This window comes from Lissotriton helveticus, chromosome 6 (assembly GCF_964261635.1).
Source record: "Lissotriton helveticus chromosome 6, aLisHel1.1, whole genome shotgun sequence".
NCBI lineage: Eukaryota > Metazoa > Chordata > Amphibia > Caudata > Salamandridae > Lissotriton > Lissotriton helveticus.
In genome coordinates, this window is record NC_136067.1 from 545,471,859 (window position 1) to 545,493,890 (window position 22,032).

The window sequence follows — 22,032 nt, forward strand, 5'->3', positions numbered from 1 at the left end:
CATCTTCAGACTGAAACTGTACAACTTCTTGCTGAGGCTCTTTTCATGGGAAATGTCCTCCCACATATCCTTCCATTCTGTCTTCTCTTTTTTGGTGATGTAAGATGTCACATACCGAGCCACAGCCATACAGTTATCAGCCACAAACTGTATATCCATGTTAGCATTCCACATGGACAAAATCACCGGGTTGTAGTCGTTGATGTACTTAGACTCTTCGTTCCTCTTCAAATTGTATGTGTTTTTAGGTGATTTCTTCATCACATTATGTCGCAGCGAAGACATCAAACTGTTCACTCTTCCTTTAGAAATCACCGGTCGTGGAAAGCCGAAACGACATTTGGTGTAGAACTTGTCTTTGTTCCGGAATTTACGACGACAGTACTTTCCACATCGATGGCTTTGGAAACGTAGAACTTTTTCTCTTAGGCTTTTTTTCTCCTTTGCGTTTGGAACAGCACACGTAGAATACTGTTCTATGAAACTCATCACTGAGTCTTCTGCATCCGTTCCAAATTTAGGTGCATCCTTGATCCACAGCAACATATGTATATGAGGAGCACCTCTTGCTTGGTACTCCTTCCTCCAGAAGAAATCCAACACCTCTCCAAGAGGTGGATTCTTCTTATTCATGATGAAAGACATCATACCTTCAAATCTATGATTGAAGTACCTACATACATTGACTGGATCCAAAGAGCACAGTTCTCCGGGTGTCTTGAATTCGATGTTTTCTACGTTAGCATTTGCCTCTCGTAGAAATTCAAGTAAGTCTTCCCAGCCATACTCAGCACAGCTCAAAGTGAGGAACCATGTGGGAGTTCCTAAGTTCCTCAGCATACATTTTAAATCACCATGACGACGGTACCAGTACTCATTAGTACCACGCTGACACGCCATGAGATTAATCAGGTGAGAATCCAAAATACTGTCTTGGACATTGACTTTATCCATAAAGTCACTTGCCGAGATGTTTTGCATGTGTATACCACTTTTCAAGATGTGGTTCACTGCATATGACAGTCCAGACAGATCGCTTTCAAACAGGAGATGAAACAAATAAGGAATGCATTGTCGAAACCTAGGATCTCCTGCATACAATCGCAAAGTCCGGTATTCAGAAGCAGGAATTTGATGAGGTCGCTCATCATATCTTCCTCCCTGACCTGTTGGACAAAGCTGTGGGAAACACCGAGCTTCCAAACTTTCCTCCCAAACACTAATGGGACTCCCTTTCGCTTGTTTCATTTGAAACAACTCAATAGCATTCCCCATGACTTCCTTGGAATGCAAAGGATGAACACTATAATGTTCATATATTTCTTCACTAGTACAGGGTTCTACTTTCTCAATTTGACCAGCACACAAATCGCTATCCTCTTCCTCACTTACTTCCTCTTCTGCAACATATACATTTTTATAGTATTTATTATATTTTTTCAAATACAATGTTGCCCTTTTGACTTTCCTAACATCTACTAAATCTTGCCATATTTTCTTATTCTTTGTCGGAACCCCATTAACTAAGATAACAAGAGGTTCCTCTTCCACTTTTTCTACTCCAATTGTGTTAATGTTTTTCTTCAAATCTAGAGGCAAATAAACAACTCTTCCCTTTAATCCTCTCTGTAAATCTGATGGAGGCAATTTCCCTGTCTTTGGCTCCATTCTTACAATAGCCTGAAAGGGATGGATACTTTGAATCAAAATAGATTCATAAGTATTTAAATCCTTCAATTCAGAAGGAATCTCAACCAATTCCAGATTATTATGAACTGCTCTAGCAGGCATCTGGTTTTGATTTAATTTGTTACAACAATAAGTACACACACGTTGATCCAATCCCAAATCAAAACAATTTTCTACCATCAAGTATGTTGTAAAATCCTTCCATTCACTATTATTTTCCCTTTCCCTTTTTCCATATAAATCCACTAACTTAGTCTGATTCTTATAATAAGTGCGTCGACAACACACACAAGTGAAATTTGGCCTCTCACTTGATTTCACCTCAAACGTCGCAATTTCCCTCTGGAAATTATCTGTACTGGAAACCTGTACACTATCTTCCACATTACTCTCTTCTTCTTGGTCAATTTCAACATTCTCCTCTTTACTTCCAAAGTAACAAAACTCAATTTCTTCACATATATTCTTCACATCTATTTCAGAACCATGCAAAAGAGCAGCGCATAATTGTTTAACATAATTGCTGGACTCTTAGCATAATACAACATTCTAACTAATTTCCTCACTTTATTATGATGCACTGCTAGCATCCTGAAATGATGAAAAACACTCTGGCATACTCTCCTGGAAAGACAAGCCAGTGAATGACCATGCAAACCTATCACTTCTCTCACTCTGCAAGGATCTAATTCTTGCAACAACTTCATTTTCTGCTTCAAACTTTTCTTATTAAATGACCGTATAAAGTCACAAAGCAAATTGATGGAATCCTGTCGTACACTGCAAATACTACTACACTTCCAGGTGTACACAGGACCCTTAGGACGTCTCCCTAAAACCTCATTACCTAACACCTCTTCTATCTCTGTTGTCACAAGTTTTTCTTTTTCAACTGGACAACCATCTTTCACTTCATAAGCTCGACCACTGGTGTCAACTGCATGCACCAAATCATTATCCTGGAAATAACTCTCCTCATTAAAAAATGCTTCAGAGCTTGAACTATGCATCCATTCTCCAGAAAAAACTTCACAAAAATTACTACGATTAACTATTCTCTTCCATCTACTATTTCTTTTGAAATCATAAATTGCCTTGTTTAGCTTCCTAATTCTATTGATTGTCAAAATAAATAACTTACGTTTAATTTCAAATGCCTGATCAATAACTTTCTCAACTATTTTTTTTCTCTTATAAAAAACCACTTTCTGTTGACCTTTCTTAATATTTTTTAACAAATTGCCAATTATCCTGTTGCGGAACATTCGTTTACGAATGTCCCTAAACTGTTGTTTCCTTCTACTTTCATGCATAGAGATATCTCTTACTCTAGCAGTAACATTTCTCATTGGCCTTTCCTTACCGTTTGAATTGCTTCTCCTTTTCTGGACTGAAACATTTTCTGTAGTAATATTTTTTTTACTAGAGATATTTCTTATGAATGTTTTTGTACTCTTACCCGGTGCTTTCTTGGTGACTTGACAAATCTTTTTGTTAGAGGACTGCTGCTTTTTTTCATTCACCTGCTGTCTTTGACGTTTTGCAGCCTTTCTCACTCTTTCTTTGCTTGGCATCCTAAAATCTTGAAATAATCTGCAGTTGAATCTGTGGTAAAATAGAATAAAAAATGTTATTAACCACTATTACCCAACAGTAAATTAATAACAGTCATCAAAAACTTAACACACTACTTAACATTTTTACATAGAAGAATTTTTTGTACATGGCAAATTTAGAATACAGAAATAGCAGAAAAGAAATGGAATTTATATTCATTTACCTGAAGGTGTCTTTATTTTTAAATTAAACGGTTTACATATTTACTTTTTATTTATTATAAATTTATAAAATAAATGTTTATAGTTCCATAGGCTCAAGCACGTCAGCTTCCCATCCTATGTCATACAATTCTGACAAATCTGCATCCTCATCACGTTCTTCTTCATCCTCAGGATTGAAATCATCCAAGGGATCAACATCCACTGATGTTTCAATTACGAGTTCAATGATGAGGTCAAATCAACTGATTGCTGATTGTCGCTCATGTTGATGTTGTCTTTATCTTTAAAGAAAGATAACAACAATGAGATGTTGCACAGTAAGAGACAAATCTCAGAGATTATAATAGTAAAATTGTTTAACAAGAGTAACATTTTGCAGCTATTATTTAACCATGTCCAACGATGCTGAGGAGCAGAGGAGGTGAAGCCTATCTCCAATTTTTCACTGAACAGGACTCATCTCTTCTTAACCTTGGATAAACCTCACCGACTCTGTGTCCCTTGCACATAATTAAATGTAAAGGGGCAGATTTATATTAACTAGCACATCCCCACGGATGCACCAGTTAACGTGCACCGCTGCTCTGCCACCAACGGTGTGCCGCATTTACAATCAGATAGGACAAAGCTGCATCAAAACCCTGCGCCTGCTTGAAGCAGGCATAGATCTTGACGCAGGTAGGCTGAAAGCTAAAGCAACAACTAAGTGTCGTGTGCAGAAGTTGCAAAAAAGGAAAAATGGCGTTTAAACCAGTAATGAGCCCATGCTAACTTAACACAGTGTAAAGATATCCAGGATCTACATCAGTTTGGGGTTCACGAACCTGGCAGGTACAAGGCACTGAGGCTTTGCACCGTGCATCTTTCATCCCAAATCATATGTTGTTTGTGAATGAAACAATTTCCCAGACCAAATGCTTTGGATTGGCTACCTCTAAAAAATTAAACACCACTACTATCCCGGAGTTAGAGGAATATGATGGTTGGAGTAATTTTACTCGGTTGTCCATTAAAGATTTACAGGCCCTACTCCGTAATTCTTCCTTTAACATTTCCAGTATAAATCCAAAAGGTTGGCTGCTTTGGCAACGTGCCTTATCCACGGTTTAATAACGCTGCCTTTTGCTTTATATAAGTTTTCAAATTGTATGAAATATATACCAATAGGTCGTTATGAACCTTTAGGTAGTGGTTTTCTTCATGAGGTCTGGTCGCTTCCATACACATACAGATTTTCAAAGATGATCAAGAAGTTTATCTGAATGGAGAGGAATGCACTGAGACGCCAGATCATTCACTAATGTGTAGGCACATACAGTTACACGGTTCATGCAACAAACACCGACCAAATATGGCTTGCGTGTTGCAAGGCACGCCAGTTCCTGCTATCATCCCCACGTTCAAGTTGTTGGAAAATGGTAGTTATTTGATGCTCAATAATGAAGATTGTTCTGGGTTAATTAAAAGTATTCCTTTTATCGTAACAGTAAGTGAACGGGTTATTTGCTGCAGAAATGTTCTATTTCCTCCCACACATGAACATAGGGAGTTTTCAATCTGGCCACAAATACCAACCTTGGGAGCACATTTCAACGGCATGGCAAGAATAAGAGCTCTTTTGTCTCAGAGAGAGGTGGCCTTGAGTTCGGCCCGTGAAACTTTCGTGCTTCACATAGCGAACACCCGTACAGAGGTGCAGACCCTTTTAAATACTGATTCGCCTTTGCATTTCAGCGACATGGTTCGGACTATCTTTAACGCGTCCTCCACAAAGGGCCTGGCGCACTTTTTTAAAGTTGTTACCAGTGGTCTCGTGACTTCATTTGAGAAAATCTTTGGAGTCATCCCTGCTTTCTTTCATTCTATTTTTTCCACTGTGCTTGGTGGATTCCCATTTTTACTTGCATTACCAACGGACGCTCTTGTGCTTTTTTACATTTTTAAATATGGATGTCCCTCCTGTGCAAGCTCCCGCCCTGCAGCTGCTGACGCTGTTCCGCAATCGCATGCTTGAATATTATGGCACAATGCCGTTGGCGATATTAAGCACGGCATATGGATTATCTTTTCGATTCTCCTACTTCACCTGTGTCCAGCCTGTATTTCACTGCCTGACCTGTGATTTCGATTGGGCCATTGATTTGTGTCTCTGCGGACTGGTTTCTCCTGACGTCGACTTTAATCAGCTGATGACTCCTATCATTACTCACGAGTTGGTTTGTCCTGGCAAAAGGATTATGGCTGTGGCATTGATGCATGGACTAATTGGTCCCTGGAATTTACTGGCGGCAACACAGTCTTTCTTGGAACAGAGCTTTCTTGAAAACCCACCGAGCTGTCCTCTGATGGTGATAGAGGATCCGGTGCTGGGAGAGCACGTATGTTCTTTTCCGATTTTAAATTGGATGGCTGAACTCTTTTCGGATGAAGACGGTGACTTCCTATTAGAGGCTGTTGCAGCTTATTTTGCATACACAGTTATGTCATAGACCTTTTTCATGTTTGATATGCTGAGTACTAGCATTTCATTGACAATTCATTGACTTATTTGTCAAGTTTTTATTATTTAGCTTGCCAATTGGCTTAAGCCTCGATAAAGTAGTTGGCTGTTTTATTTTTCTTTAGCATTAAATTTTGCTAGTTTTTAATGTTTTGCCTTGCGGACCGTGCACATATAAAGTTGCAATCTGCTCTCATGAGATGGCACTTCTATTATCTTATTCAGTTCGTTTCCGGATCATGGGGAGGTGTCATGTAGATCCTGGATATCTTTACACCTTGTTAAGTTAGCATGGGCTCATTACCGGTTTAAACGCCATTTTTCCTTTTTTGCAACTTCTGCACACGACACTTAGTTGTTGCTTTAGCTTTCAACCTAATAGTTCATCGTGATTTACATGAGAATAATATGTTATTGCTCTACTATCTGCTTTACTTGTTAAACTATATCTGTACAGCGAGTGCTGAAGTTTCAAGAACAACACGATACAGAATTGTTATGAGGTCTGATCTCCACGACTTCATACTCATAACATAAGTGCAGCTTCTGCCAATTCTGGGCATGAGGCGGGTTTTATATTGCTTTGCCGAACACACATACACAACACTTGATGCGGTTCACATGAAGAGAGAGCTGGTGTATGCTGATGTGATTCCTTCAAATCTAAGACACTAAAGTATGGGCACGCCCTAAACCAACACAAAGAGACCTTCTTAGCAAATAATATAATATGTGTATTAGGGAGGGTGAGATATAAGCAGCCACGGGCCGTGGAGGGAGTTACGGTGGGGCAGGGAGGCGGGGAGGGGGAGGGGCAGGGTGGAGCCCTCTCCACCCTGCCCCTCCCCCTCCCCGCCTCCCTGCCCCACCGTAACTCCCTCCACGGCCCGCGGCTGCTTATAAGTGTTGCTAACTCCTATTCATTTACAGCATGTTAACATACTGTCACCATTCGCTTTTTATGTACTAGTAACTATGCTGGTAATTTTGCTACTGATAATATGTGTACTTGTATTATCTAAGATACTACGCCTGAGAAGACGGCATTAGTAAATAAACATTTCAAATACACATGTGTTCTTCTTAACTCCATGTTCTGGTTTCTAAGAAATATATAACGACCGACTGTTCATGAGTTCCACGTATCCTGAGGTACTATAAGTTCATATTCTGGATTGTCTAAACATTGAGAGTTTGTTATATCCAATGTGACACTGTACTTAGCTTGCTAAGGGGTTTTTGATTACTAAGGTGAGTTTTGGGGCACCCTAATTCGCCGAGGTTCCAATCCTCTGTCCACAGTTCTGTGTGAGAACAGAAACCCTGCGACAGGGGCACCCCTGAGCCTTGCTGGAGCTTCATCACACTTGCGATACAACTCCAGCAATGCGCCACCTTTACGGCACAGATACGTCACGCATCTGTGCTGTTTTTGCCCCATGATGCGCCGCATTGTAAATGCAGCACACCATAGGTGACGGAACAGCGGCACAGAATGACTAACACATCCCTGGTGATGCGCCAGTCATCATAAATCTATCCCTATGCTTCTTATCTTGTTAGAGATGAACCGCCATATGTATCATCAAAGTTTTTTGCATTTCCTAAATAGCGAACTTTAAGGAATAAATAGCGATTCTTTACCATTCCTAGTTTGCGATGAGCTATTTGCTAATTACAAATTACCCATTCATTTCCATGCAGCAGGAGGCCCATAGGAATGAAGGTGCAATTTGCCATTAGCAATTACCTGATCGCAAATTACAAATTTTTCCGAGGGTGCAGGGGTGTCTCAAGAACACCCTGCTGCACCCCTGAAAAAGAAATTTGGAGGCATATGGCGCACATAAATTTTGAATACATTCCTTTACCTCAAAAACGATTTTCAACTCATAATTTGAAAACACTGCACATGGGGAAATGACTTAAAATGTCCTTAAGACACATAAAAGCATTTTTTGATTGCCTTTGCAGCATGTTTCAGTCACCTTTAACATGCCTATGTAACGCAAACATTCAAAATCTCAATTTGCCATGCACAGGTGGGAGCATATTTACAAGCAATTTGCTCCACAGACAAACTTCTTACATTGAAATGGGAAAAATAACATCAGAGACTCTAAATTACCTTATAAAGAAGCAGACACCATTATGTCCTTGTCATCAATATTAAAACCATTGCTTTTTCTCAAAAACGATTTACAAGTCATAATTTGAAAACACTCCACAGCTCCTATGCACATAAAAACCCTGTCAGTACTAATACTTCACATTTTCTCCAATTACAATTTCTCAAAGAAACAAAATCTATTTGTAAAACACTTGAGACAAAGCAACATTTGAAAAACACAACTTTCTTCATAATTTTCTCCTTAAAGCACACTATTTTCTATCTAAATTAAAGAAATCTTTTCTCACCTTAGCAAATACTTTGAGTTTCAAAACAGTCTCAGAAACACACCAATTTGTCTTCAGCAGAGCAAAAGGTATGCACTCCAGAGTCTGCAGCTATCAAAAGCACAGAAATGCTGTAATTCTTCACACATATCTCTCATGTCACCCAATCAAAACTCTTCCCTCACTTTTTTTCAAATCAAAACCCTTCCCCCCTCTGCCCCCTCTCTGCTTTTTCTGCATAGCAACCACCTCTTGCAAGACCTCTGGTGTTTCCAAGTTCACACAACAATGTTGCAATTGAACTCTGAACTCTCAGTGCACCTGCATATCCAGTGCAATCTTTCATTTAATGATTTTTTCTTCGCCACTCAAAATACATCTTTCAACGAACTCATCCATGCACCCTAACTTTCTGTTTTCAGCAATCAAAATCCACCAATCACTCTTACTGCTTCATTAACACAGAAACTCCTCAGTTTTTTTCATTTTACACTCTCATTTTTTCAACTGCCATTTCATTGCCACACTTCATCTGACTGCAGGAGAACCTTCTCTCGCCATGTTTTCTGTCTGGATTGTTGGACATAGTTACATCTATTGGGCTCAGAGGTACGCTGAAAACAGGAATTTACCTAACCTCAATTTACAAGATGTGGAAATTAAGTGGTTTGGCCACAGAGGATTAAAATGTCACCAATTGATACCATTGGTGAAAACCTTTATGCATTTGCCAAAACCTGACCTGTTAATTGTGCACTGTGGAGGTAATGATTTGGGTACTTTGACTGGGGTAGGTCTGGAAATGCTTTTAAAGGACACCTTTGAGCAATTGATGGCACTTTTTCCTCAGACTGCCTTGGTATATTCAAATATATGCCAAAGACAAAAATGGAGGTGGTCGAACCAATTTTGTCCACAAATTGAGAAATCGAGGAAGCATGTAAACAAATCTGTTTCAGCTTACATGAGAGACCATGGAATGGGCTCCCTGTACAACAATAACTTGCGTTACTACATGCAAGATATCTACAGAGGAGATGGAGTTCACTTCTCAGATGAGGGCAACAGAATTTTCATTCTGAATTTAAGAATGTGCATTGGTACCTACTTATAAGTACCTAAATGTACCATAAACCCAAAAGCTCTTCTCAGAGCTACCCTACATCTGATCACTCACAATTATTATTTTACTCTAACTTTTTTCACTAATTTTCAAGAAAGTACGCTCCCTGGGGCGCTTCCCGGTTCGCGAACCGGGCGCACTCCACGCAAAAAAACTAAAAAAACAATATCTTTTTTTTTGCCCTGCGAGACCCTTTTAAAGCCTCCACATCAAACCTAGGAGGTCAGGGAGGATCTACTATTCCCCCTTATGGTCATTTGCCCCTTCGCTTTGGCCTCCTCTTGTCTCTCGATCCTACCGAGAGACAAGATGGCGGCCGCTACGGACTGTTTGGAATGTTTACAGACGCCGAAGAACCAATCAGCTTCGCAAAGCTCCGTAACACGAAAAGTACGCGAAGCGGAGCGCTGTTACAGATATATATCTTTTTTTGAACGTTAATTTCTCAAAATCCACTGGAGCACATATATTGAGACCTAGCAAAGGCACATCGGGCTACCAGTCCCTACAATTTTGCCAAGTTTCGTGCAAATCCATTCAGCCGTTCGATTATTATTATTTTATTTTTTTTTGCCCCGCGGGGCCCTTTTAAAACCTCCACATCAAACCTAGGGGGTCAGCGAGAATCTACTATGCCCCCTTATGGTCATTTGCCCCTTCGCTTTGGCCTCCTCTTGTCTCTCGATCCTACCGAGAGACAAGATGGCGGCCGCTACGGACTGTTTGGAATGTTTACAGACGCCGGAGAACTAATCAGCTTCGCTTCACAAAGCTCCGTTGCACGAAAAGTACGCGAACCGGAGCGCTGCCCGGTCCGCTGTTACAGATATATATCTTTTTTTAAACGTTAATTTCTCAAAATCCACTGGAGCACATATATTGAGACCTACAAAAGGCACATCGGGCTACCAGTCCCTACAATTTTGCCAAGTTTCGTGCAAATCCATTCAGCCGTTCGGGCTAAAAGTGAGGCCAACCGCCCTATGGAAAACTCAATGTTAAAAACACGTTTTGGGACCCCCCTTTTTTCTCAACCCCCCCTGGACGAACCCCCCCCAATTTTCAGGGGCTGCTCAGAAACAAAATGTGCCATTTTCCTGAAAATTTCAGCCAATTCCGTCCACAAACGCCAAAGTTATTAGACATAGAATTTTCAAAAATCCCATAGAGAAAAAATCCTAACTATATATACCTACTGACAACCGCCAGTAGGTAATATATATATATACTAACTACTGGCATTTTGCCAGGAGGTAGTTATAGTTAGGACCTTGTTTCTATTAAAATAGCGTTTTTTCTTTGGCCAATATCAAGCGGGGCTAAGAAAATAGGGGGTCCCAAAACTTTAAAAAAATTAAAGGCTGGGCCCTTGGGGATGGGATTTCCGGGGCCAAAATTGGCCTCAGGAGAGGGGCCACATGGCCCCCCTCCAAATTGAAAAAAAAGAAAGGCTAGGCAGGCCCCGGGCTTGGGGTCCCTGGCACCAAAGGTGGCCCGGGGAGGGGAGCCACACGTCCCCCCTTCTATAAAAAAACATTTTGCAGGGCCTCAGGTGTTGGGGTTCCTGGAGCCACAAATGGCCTGGGGAGGGGGCTGTGGCCACACGGCCCACCGGCCTTTCAAAAATATAATAAGAATGAAGAAAGGCCTATTCCCGGGGTATGGGGACACTGGGCCATAATCGACTTAGGGAGGGTGGCCTTCCTCCCCCTTCCTTTTCACATTAAAAAAAATGGCCCAGGCTCCATGTAATGTGTCCCAAGGGCCCAAAACGTTCAAGGGAAGGGGACCACACACCGCCCCTCCCTATAATATTTTTTTAAAGGCAACCAGCAACTTGCCTGTGGTCCTGCCCTCTCCCTGCACCACTTAGCAAATGACCTCCTGGCACGTTCTCAGATGGGGATGAAGTCCCCTGTGCTGGTACGGGTCATTAGGGGCTAACTACTCCAACAGGTACCTCCAGCTATCCCCACACAGTGGGATTGCTGTGACGTGGTCCAAGGCCATGCCCCTTTTTTACAATAGTCTGCAAACGTGCCTCTTGGTGCACTGGTGGTGGGGTGATGAGGTCCCCTTGTGTCCTGAGGATCTCAGTAGTGAAGAGGACATCATTCCCCAAGCAGCAGTGTGCCGGGGGCGTTTTTGCAGAGTGGTGTAAAAAGAGGGTGTGGCCTCTGACCACTCTCAGTAATCCAACAGTGTGGGGCTTACTAGAGGTAACAGGAGGGCACGCCAGGAGGCGAGGTCCAGATTGGTTGCTGAAGGGCTGTGGCCTGTGTCCACCTCTCAGCAATCCTACTGTGTGGGGCTAATTGAAGGTAAAAGGTTGGCCCCTAAGGACCCCCAGCAGCAAAGGGGACTTTAATCCTCATCCAAGAATGCCCCAGGGAGCAAGTTTGAAGAGTAATCGGCGAAGGGGGCATGGCCTGCAATGAGAATTTATCAATCTTGCTGTGTGGGACTTACTGGAGGTAATAGGAGGGGGATGTTGGCGCCCAAGGATGTCCTTGGGGGCCAACTACCACACCTGTTACCTCCAGTAAGTCCCACACAGTGGGATTGCTAAGATGTCTTCTGAGGCCATGTCCCACTTTCTCCACCACTCTGCAAACATGCCTCCTGGCAAACTACTGGTTGGGGGATGAAGTCCACTTTACTCCTGAGAGATTTTGGGGGCCAAGAAGCCCTCCTGGTACATCCTCTAAGACGTATGCAGTGGAATCCCTGAGTGCACCTCTCTTTCCTCTTTGTGTACGTCACTTGCTTCTTTCTGCAGTTCCCTTTCTTCATTCTGTACCTCTCTTCCCTCTTTCCGTACATCTCTGGCCTCTTTCCACACCCCTGTCCCCTCTTTCTGCAATTCTCTTGCCTATTTCTGCTCCCCTTTGCCTGTTTCTGCACCTCTGTTACTTCTTTCTGTACCGCTCTTGCCTCTTTCTGCACTTCTCTTGCTTCTTTCTTCACCTCTATTGCTTCTCTGTTCACCTCTAGTGCTTCTTCGTGTACCCCTCTCCCTTCTTTCTGCAACCTCTTCCCTCTTGCTGCACCTCTTTCTGTACCTCTCTTGCCTCTTTCTACAGTTCTCTTGCCTCTTTTTGCACCTCTGTTGCTTCTTTCTGCACTTCTGTTCTCTCTTGCTGCACCCCTATTACCTCTTTCTGCACATCTGTTGGTTATTTCTGTACTTCTCTTACTTTTTTCTGCATCTCTCTTGCTTCTTTCTGCACCCCTCTTACCTCTTTCTTCTCTCTTCCTTCCATTTTCTGCACCTCAATCTACTGTTTCTGCAACTCTCTTGTCTCTTTATGCAGTTGTCTAGCCTCCCTCTGCACCTCTGTTGCTTCTTTCAGCACTTCTCCTGTCTCTTTCTGCACCTCACTTACCTCTTTCTGTACATTTCTTTCTTTTTCTGCACCTCTCTTATTTCTTTCTGCAACTCTCTTGTCTCTTTCATCACTTCTATCACTTCTTTCTCTACCTCTATAAGCATTTCTCTTGCCTGCTTTTGTACATCGTTTCCCTGTTTATGCACCTCTGTTGCCTCTTCCTTCACCTCACTTGCTTCTTTCTTCACCCTTCTTGCCTCTTTCTGTACCCTTCTTCCTTCTTTCTGTACCTCTCTTGCCTCTTTCTGCAACCCTGTTTCCTCTTTCTGCACCTCTCCTGCCTGTTTATGCACCTTTCGTGCCTCTTTATGCATCTCTGTCGCTTTTTTCTGCACCTTTCTTGCTTCTTTCTGTACCTCTCTTGACTCTGTCTGCACCTCTCTTGCCAGTTCACTTGCCTCTTTCTGCACCTCTTGTTCTTCTTTTTGTACTTCTCTTGCTTCTTTCAACATCCTTCTGCCTCTTTCTGCACCTCTTTTGGTTCTTTCTGCATTATATTGCTTCTTTCTGCTCCTTCCTTGCCTCTGTCTGCACCACTGTTCCATCTTTCTGCACCTTGTTTGCCTGTTTCAGTAGATTTATTGAGTGATTCTGTACCTCTCTTGCCTCTTTCTGTAGCTTACTAGCTACTTCTGCACCCTCTTGCCTCTTTTTAAATCCCTCTTGCCTCTTTTTGCACCTCTCTTGCCTCTTTCCGCTTTTCTCTTCCCTCTTTCAGCACCTTGTTTGCTTCCTTCTGCACTTCTTTTGCCTCTTTCTGCACTCCTCTTGCCTCTTTCTGCACTTATCTTGCCTTTTTCTGCACATGTGTTACTCTTCTGCACCTCTCTTGTTTTTTCTGCACGTCTATTGCCTCCTTCTATACTTTTCTGCCTCTTTCTTTCTGGCCTCTTTCAAATAAGAAGTGCAAGCTGTCAAGTTGAAAGTTATGTGTGCTCTCGTGACTGAAGTATATGTCTACTTCTATATGTATTCTCACATGTGTAATGCATCAGAAGATGGGAGTTTAACAAGCGGGTAGCTTATCCTATATGTTTATGTGATTTGTAACGCGTAAAGCTACTCAAAGAGTGTCGTGGTGCAAATCTGGTGGAAGAAAAGGCAGAAAGGACTACTAGAAAAAAAGAAAAGTCTTCAGTTTTTTTGCTGTAGAGCTTGGGGTCCTGAAATCTGCGGCGGTCCAAGGGAAGAAGATTCCTGGGCTTATCCGCCCTAACAGCAAGGGACCTCCTTCAAACTCTCTTGAGGTAAAATTGTGGGACGTGGGCAAGAAGCTGGGTGGCTGAATGCAGCTGCCTGGAAGGACCATAAAACCTGAAGCACTTTCTCAGGTAAGCAGAACTGTGTTCATATAAAGCTGAGTGTGCCAGGACAAGGGATTTAAATTTAACCCTTTCTGTCACATGCAGCCGGTATAGATCACCATGTGTTGCCTCATGCTGGTTTTTATAGGGTTATTGAGAAGAGTTCTGGCAGCGGCATTCTGTACTACCTGCAATCTGTTAAAAATATAGCAAGGCAGGCCCACATTCAAGGTATTAGCATAGTTGAGGCGTGATGATATCAGAGCATGGGTGACCATTTCCCTTGCTGACCTAGGGAGAAGAGGTAGGACATTTCTTAGGTATTTTAGTGTACCAAAACACTGACCTGTAAGCTTCTTGATCTGAGTAGAGAAGTTCAACTTCTCGTCAAACCAGATTTCTAAGTTTTTGGTGGGTTGACCCTCGGCCAAAACAATTTCCGGAACTGAGGGTGTAAGCTCCAAAAAAGAAGGATCTCAATTTTTTCTCGTTTCACTTTAACTGAGCAATAGAAAGCCATCGAAAGACGGCTGCCAGACATGATTTAGCTAATGAGGTAGAGGAATCATTTTTCTTCCATGTGAAGAGGAGCTGGGTGTCATCAGCATAAGCGATGATCTTGGCGCCAAGCTCCTAAGCCATCTGTATCAGGGGAGTAACATAAATGTTAAAGAGAAGGGGGCTCAAAGTAGACCCCCTGAGGCACTCCTGTGGTCATGGTCATGGGGAGGAAGAACGAGGGGGGATCCAGACCTGTTGCATTCTGCCCTCAAGAAAGGACTTTAGCCATATCCAGGCAGACCCTGAAATTCCAATTTCCAGGAGACAGTCAAGGAGCAGGGAATGTGGCACAGTGTTGGATGCTGCTGACAGGTCCAACAGAATTAAGGCAGGCCAACCTCCACAGTTTCCTGAATGGCTCCAGCAACTTTGACCAGAGCCGTCTCAGTGCTGTACGTGGCTCTGAAGCCTGATTGAAACGGATGAAGCAGGCCATAAAGTTCGACATAATGTGATAGTTGCTTTTTAACCACTTTTTCACATACTTTCGCCACAGCAGGAAGGAGAGAATTAGGATGATATCTGGAAGGGACAGAGGGATCCAGAGTAGGTTTTTACACTAGAGGGACAAGTTTGGCCTGTTTCCAGGCTATAGGCACTGTGGCTTCCGAGAGAGACAGGTTGAACAGTCTATTTACCACGGACTTGACTATTTCTGCAACCGAGGACAGCAGACTAGCCAGACAGAGGTCTGTCAGTGATCCCGATTTGATTGACTTTAGGACCACCAACGAGTCTAGCGGAGCAATAGGTGTGAAAGCCACCAAAGAAGGTCTCAATGACAAAGCTGGAGGCAGCCCGTTCAGTGGCGTGTTCACTACAGAGAGGCTATGATCGATATTAAAATTAGCTTAGAGAGGTTGGATCTTGTCGAGGAAGAAATTAGAGATGTCTTCACACCATGCAGAAGAGGCGGGATGGGTAATAGCTTCTGCTCTAGGAGAAAGGAAGCTTTGAACAATGTTAAAAATGTCCTTTGTATTGTTCCTGTAGAGAGCAATGCGTTCAGTATAGTAGAAGCTTTTTGCTTGTGTAATTGATGCATAATAGGCCTTTTGAGCCTTTCTGAGGGCCGTCCTAGCCATTGGGCAATACTCCTGTCTCCATCCGCGTTCACATTTTTTACACAGTTGCTTCTGGATTTTAAGTTCAGTTGAGAACCAAGGATTAGAAGGGGAATCCCTGGTGCACCTATGACAGGTCATCAGAGACAGACGATCTACTGCCTGAGAGATCTAGCTAATGAAACTGTCAAGGTTTCCATTCAGGTCATTGAGGAGAGCCGGATGTGACTCAGCAAGAGCAAGACTGAAAGCAGAAGGAACTATTTCGACACAGATTTTTTCCCCAGGTCCCTCGACAGGGAGGACCCAATGTATGATTACTATGGATTTGTCAGGAGAAATAGATCACAAAATGATCAGACCAGGGCACAGGGAGAGGATCCTTGACTGAGACAGGGAAGTTGGAACAGAGAGTATAAAGAAGGTGACCACCACGATGTGTAGGAGAGCTAACCCATTCTGTTGCACAGGAAGATATGTATAATGTATATAGGTGGTACAGAGCCTCTCAAATATATTATTGAATACCGGGGTGCCCTGTATAATGAGCAGAAACAAATACATACACCTTTTTGCACACAAATTTACAGATTAGGATGTTTGAAACACAGGTATTCAAGCATTTGTATGTTCATTTTTATATAACATGTCATTAGGTTAAAGCAGAGACACACACATGCATACCTTCACAAACCTGGTTAGACTTATTTTGAAATGACGAGACTTACAGAGTCATTTTGAAGAAATGATTTATCATAAATAGCGGCCCTTGATGGTCTGCTCTCCGCTCCCGGTGTAACTGCTCTCTATTGCATTCCAGAATACACTCTGGAAGATGCCGATGCAGTTGCCTAGGAGCAGGAAATTGTTTGGTTGATCCCACACTCGTCACCAATTTTGAAATGACGAGACTTACAGAGTCATCTCGAAGAAATGATTTATTGTAGATAAAGGCCCTTGATGGTCTGCTCTCCGCTCACGGTGTAACTGCTCTCGATCGCATTCCAGAATACACTCTGGAAGATGCAGATGCAGTTGCCTAGAAGCAGGAAACATTCCAATAGATTACAAGAACACAACACAATAAAGATATAACAAATTACAACAGTGTTATCGTTAGGATTGCTGTTTTACATGTGGGTGGCCCAACTACTGATCAGTCAATGAATAGTGAACCTTTAAGAGAAAAGTGAAGTTTAAGACTTCCTGGGAGAACAATTAGTGGTTAGGCTACTTTGTATGAGTCTGTGGAAAGGTAAAGTCGAAGTAATCCTCTTTCTGCACCTCTGTTGCTTCTTTCTGTACTTTTCTTGCATCTTTCTGCACCTTTCCTCCTCTTTCTGTACCTCTCTTTCTTCTTTCTGCACTTTTCTTGCTTCTTTCTGTGCCTTTCTTCCTCTTTCTGCACATGTCCTACCTATGTAGGCATAGTTAGAAATTAGCATTTAAAAAACCTTAGAAATTCACTGAAAAAAACATAGGTTTCACTGACGTTATTGTTAGTATTATCATTTAAAAAACCTCACAAATTCACTGAAAAAAATGATGGCATGAGTGATGTCACTGACCAGGTCATGAGTGATGTAATATGTGCGACATCTGCAGTGCATTGTGGGGGCGCGAGTTATAGTTAGCTCAGCTCACTATAACGGCTGAATTTCTCTGCTTTTGTATGAGTGAAATATCAGCCTAACTATAACGTCCCTGTAACCTTTGTTTTTTTCAGTGAATATCTAAGGTTTTTTAAATGCTAATTTCTAAATATAACATCCCTGAAACCTGTGTTTTTTTTGTGAAAAAAATATAGATATTTTTTTTCCTGAAAAAATAAAAAGTTTGAGTAACGTTATAGTTAGCTCTTGCAAAGAATTAAAAGCTAACCCGTAAAAGTCAAACAAAACACTGAAATTAACCAGATATCATTCAGCGAGATATCTATAACATGAGCCCCTGCCATACACCGCTTATGACCACAAATATTACTTCACTCATGGCATGTTTAATGACATCAGTGATGACACCTCAAATGACTTCACTGATGACAGAACTGACAACATCAAGCAGCCTACCGCTGTTCAAGCTACTACACAAACCAGTACAAACTTCCAAATATGTGAATAATTGCTATATGGCACACATGCATGGCCCAATAAGATTTGTGCTTGCATAAAATAAGTATACTGTAGCCAGCTCCCTCTACACGCAAACACTATTATGTAGAAAAAAACATCTACACACATTCTTTACCCTGTGCAAAGTTCTTTACGAGGAGTCCACTCTTTCTGCACACCCAAGCGTCAATAGAAGGCCAAGCCCTTACTAGGCACAGCCTTTACTCTTTGTACAATTATTCATGGAGAGGCAATTTCCCTAGGGACACATGCCCTTTTAGGTGGTAAGGCTCCTGCTACCCCCAGCTTCACCTTGTGCACAAATCTATATGGAAATGTCATTATCTCCACACACACTCCCCCGTTAGATGCCCAAGCCCTTACTTTACACAGCCCTAATGCTGTGCACAAGTCTTCACAGAGAGTGCACTCTTTTCACACAACCAACTCCATTAAGTTGCTAAACCCTTCACACACACACACACATTCCTCACTCTCTGAAAAGCTTTTAGGAGAAACTCCTCACTCTTTAAACACCCAAGCCTCTTTAGAAGGCTAATCATGTTGCAAAAAATACTTTTATAAGTAGCACCAAAGAAATAGAACATTTACTGTAGAAGAGTAACTCTCACATTCATTAAATGCTGTCATCGATGATGAGAATTGAGATGTTATCAGTGATGTCAACTATGATGTCATTGAACATGCATGGTAATGTGTGATTTCATAAGTACTGTGTGGTGGAGGCTTAAGTTATAGTTGTCTCCCATAACTATAATAACGGGCTAATTTCTTTTTTATATGTTTTAAAAGCATGTATTTTAAACTCATGTTAACACCTAACTAAAATATTCCTTTAAATATTGGGTTTTTTCCAATGAATTTCTTGGGGTTTTGTAGTGGTTTGGAAGATCAGATTACCATAACTGACAATAATTTCTATAAAACCTTTTCTTTTACAAGAATGTCTAGTTTTTAAACATATTAATCCAACAGCTCCAATGCCTTTGGACATTCGCAAAAGGGAATAGTTCGGACTAGCACCCTGCTGGTGGCCAGCCCATAACACCATGCCTTCCATGTTCGGCTTACTGCCTATATTTATGTGATCTTTATTTGATAGTTAATTAAACCATTCAAAATAATTTTATTGTTGACAAAAGAGACAAGTTATAACCAACTGATATTCTAAAATACAGATTTTAAAAGTTGTCAATGCAATGTTAAGTCCCAATGCTCAGACGATTATAAAACTGATTTCAGTAGTCTAATTTTTTTTAAACTTAACATTGAGGGTGCTTCAGAATATTAATAATAAGTCAATTATGTTCTTTATCAATTAATTCAAGAATGTGGCCATGAATTCCTAATGGTTGACTTCTGGGTTTTTGTTCCTTGGGTATCCTCTTGTTGTTTAGGCATCAAAGAAATAACTTTGGCAATAAACTTTAAAAATCTAGCGTGAGTTTACCCTTAGCTACCTGAAACTAATATCCAATTGCTTCTTTGTATATTTCTGTATCTAATTCACAGAAGACTCGTTTTATTATTGTTCTTTTTATGAGGCTGAAAGTCGTACAAATGTCAAATTACATATGCCAGTGTTTCTTTCTAAAACTAAAACAGCAAGATTTGGAAGATCTGGTATATTTCCAGATTTTGGTTAATTTTGCCTGCATGAAACAGTCCAAAACAGAGCCTTAACAATTTGTTTTTATCTTAGCATGATATTGATGACAGAACATATTGGGGCAGTACTAGTTTTGTATTGGTGCCCTTTGTGACATTTTGTCTGCAGGTTTTGAAGGTCAGGTTCTATGGATTTTGTTTTAGTAATTGTGATTAGAAGACATTGGAATCTTTCATATGAAATACTAAGGGACCTCACAGAGATTATTTGTAGCTTGATGACTGTTGCCTCCACAGCTTGTAGCCCCTGCTTGCCCCTCCTACCCTCTGTTCTCCATGTGCTTGCCACCACCCTCCTCAGGCCTGCTCTCTGTGGTTGCTTTAGATGCCTCTGACTGCCCTATGTAGTCAGCTTGCTACACCTGCCCTCTGCACCGCAATCCTTGCCTTCCAAACTCCATTTAAATGCCCCTGCTCCTGCCTCCTACCTTCAATGTTCTTTATACTGCCCCAACTCATGGCAGCCTGCTTGTTATGATCAGATTGCTGCTCTTGCCCCTTCTGCCTTCTGCCTTCCCTCCAATCTCCATCTGTGTGTCCCTGCCCTATCCTATCAGCCCTTTGTGGATAGCTTACTCCTCCTGACAATTTCATACTGCATTAAGTGGTCAACTTGCTGCCCCTGTTCCCCTCTCTCTAATCTTCATTTTCTCTTTGATTTCTTCTTCCCTCCTGGCTTCTCTGGTCCATTACGCAGGCCTTTCATCCATTTCAACTTACTGCTCCTACACTCTCCTACCTGAATTCCTTTGCCTTTTACTTCCCTCCTGCCCTGCATTGCCTTTTGACTTTCCATGTATGCTTTGCTGGTTGCCCTGACCCATCTCCTGTCTGCCCTCAGTTGTCAGAGTCTATGCCATGGCCTCTTCTCTCTTGCCCTGCATGGTCTGATGTGCTGCAACTGTCCGTCTCACTTGCCCTCCAAGGTTGGTTTAATGTCCTTATCAATGCCCATCCCCTGTCCTCCATTGTCCGAGTCATGACCCTGTCCCTACACTCCAGCCCTGTGTGGTTTGTTGTGCTGCCGCTGTTCCCTCAGCTCTCACCGCATGGTTAGCTTGCTGCCCCGATCCCCTTTTCTCTAATAATCTCCTTTATGCATGTACATGCCCAGGCCCCATCCCTCCTACACCTCCATGGTCAATTGAGGTGCCACTGCTCATTCTGCCAGCCCTGTACAGTCTGTTGTGTTGCCACTGCCACTGCCACTCCCACCTGCCCAGGATGGTCAGTGTGCTGCTCCTGCGCCCAACTCCCTCCCTACCTGCTTGCCATAACCCAAGTCCTAATCCCTACCACCTGTCCTCCGCATTAAAATATGTTGCCCCTCTTCCTACCCACTTCCCCCTGCCCTCTGTTCAGTCCATCTCCTACATTTCCTTACTGCCCTCTGCCCCTCTTGCCCACTATGGTCCCTTGCACTGCTACTAACCCTCCCACTTGCCTTACATGGTCTGTTGTGTTTCCACTGGCCCTACCTCCTGTCCTAAATCATCAGGTTGATGCCCCTGATCCCCTTTCACCTTCCCTCCATTGTCTGTGTGCATGCAGCTAAACACTCCAGCATTTCTTCCATGGTGTGTTGTGCTTCCACTGCCCTTCCTGCTTGCCCCCTTGCTCAACTTATTGCCCCAACCCACCTTCTTTCTGCCCGCAGTTGTTGAAGTCCATGCCCCTGCCCCTTCCTTCATGCTTATATGGTCTGATGTGCTGCCACTGTACCTCCCGCTTACACTCTGTGGTTGGCTTGTTGTTCCTGCCCCCTCCCCTCTATTGTCTAAGTCATTGCTCCTGTGCCCTAACTCCAGCCCTGCATGGTTTGTTCTGATGCCTCTGCTACCCCTCCACCTTGCATTGTTAGCTTGCTGCCTCTGCCCTATTCTCTCATACCCCCTGTTATCCATGTGCATGTCCAAGCCCACTACTGCCCTCCATGGTCCAGTGATCTACAATTGCCCCTTCTGCCTGCGCTGTGCAGTATGTTGTGCTGCCACTGTCCCTGCCCCTCCAACCTACCAGCATGAACAGGTTGCTGTCCCTGTCCCTGCTCCCTTTCATCTGCTTTCCAACATCCATTCCATCATTCTATTTTCACCCTCCTGCCCTCCATGGTGTTTTATGCTGCCCCTTCCTCCTGCCCACCATGGTCCGTTGTTCTGTCATTCCCTCTCCAGCTCAATCTGCATGGTCTCTTGTGCTCCCACTGCCTTCCTGCACTACTTACATGGTTAGCTTACTGTACCTGTTCCTGTTTACTTCCCCTTGTCCACTGCCATCTGAGAAAAGCCCTACCCCTCCATGCTACCCTCTGTGGTCCTTTGTGCATGCCCCTGCCCTCGCTCTCTTGCCAACCATGATCCCATGTGCTGCCACTAACCCTCCCCCTGCACCATATGGTCTTTTGTGCTGACACTTCCCCTTAAA

At 42.6% G+C, this 22,032-nt stretch overlaps 1 long non-coding RNA gene across 1 annotated transcript in view; it reads right to left on the minus strand.

The window, feature by feature from the left end:
* Positions 1–16,577: 16,577 nt before the first annotated feature.
* Positions 16,578–22,032, minus strand: part of LOC144761437 (uncharacterized) — a 203,312-nt gene continuing 197,857 nt past the window's right edge. Inside the window, exon 3 of the long non-coding RNA XR_013595715.1 lies at positions 16,578–16,847. This is a non-coding gene — a long non-coding RNA (uncharacterized LOC144761437). The remainder of the gene's footprint in view (positions 16,848–22,032) is intronic.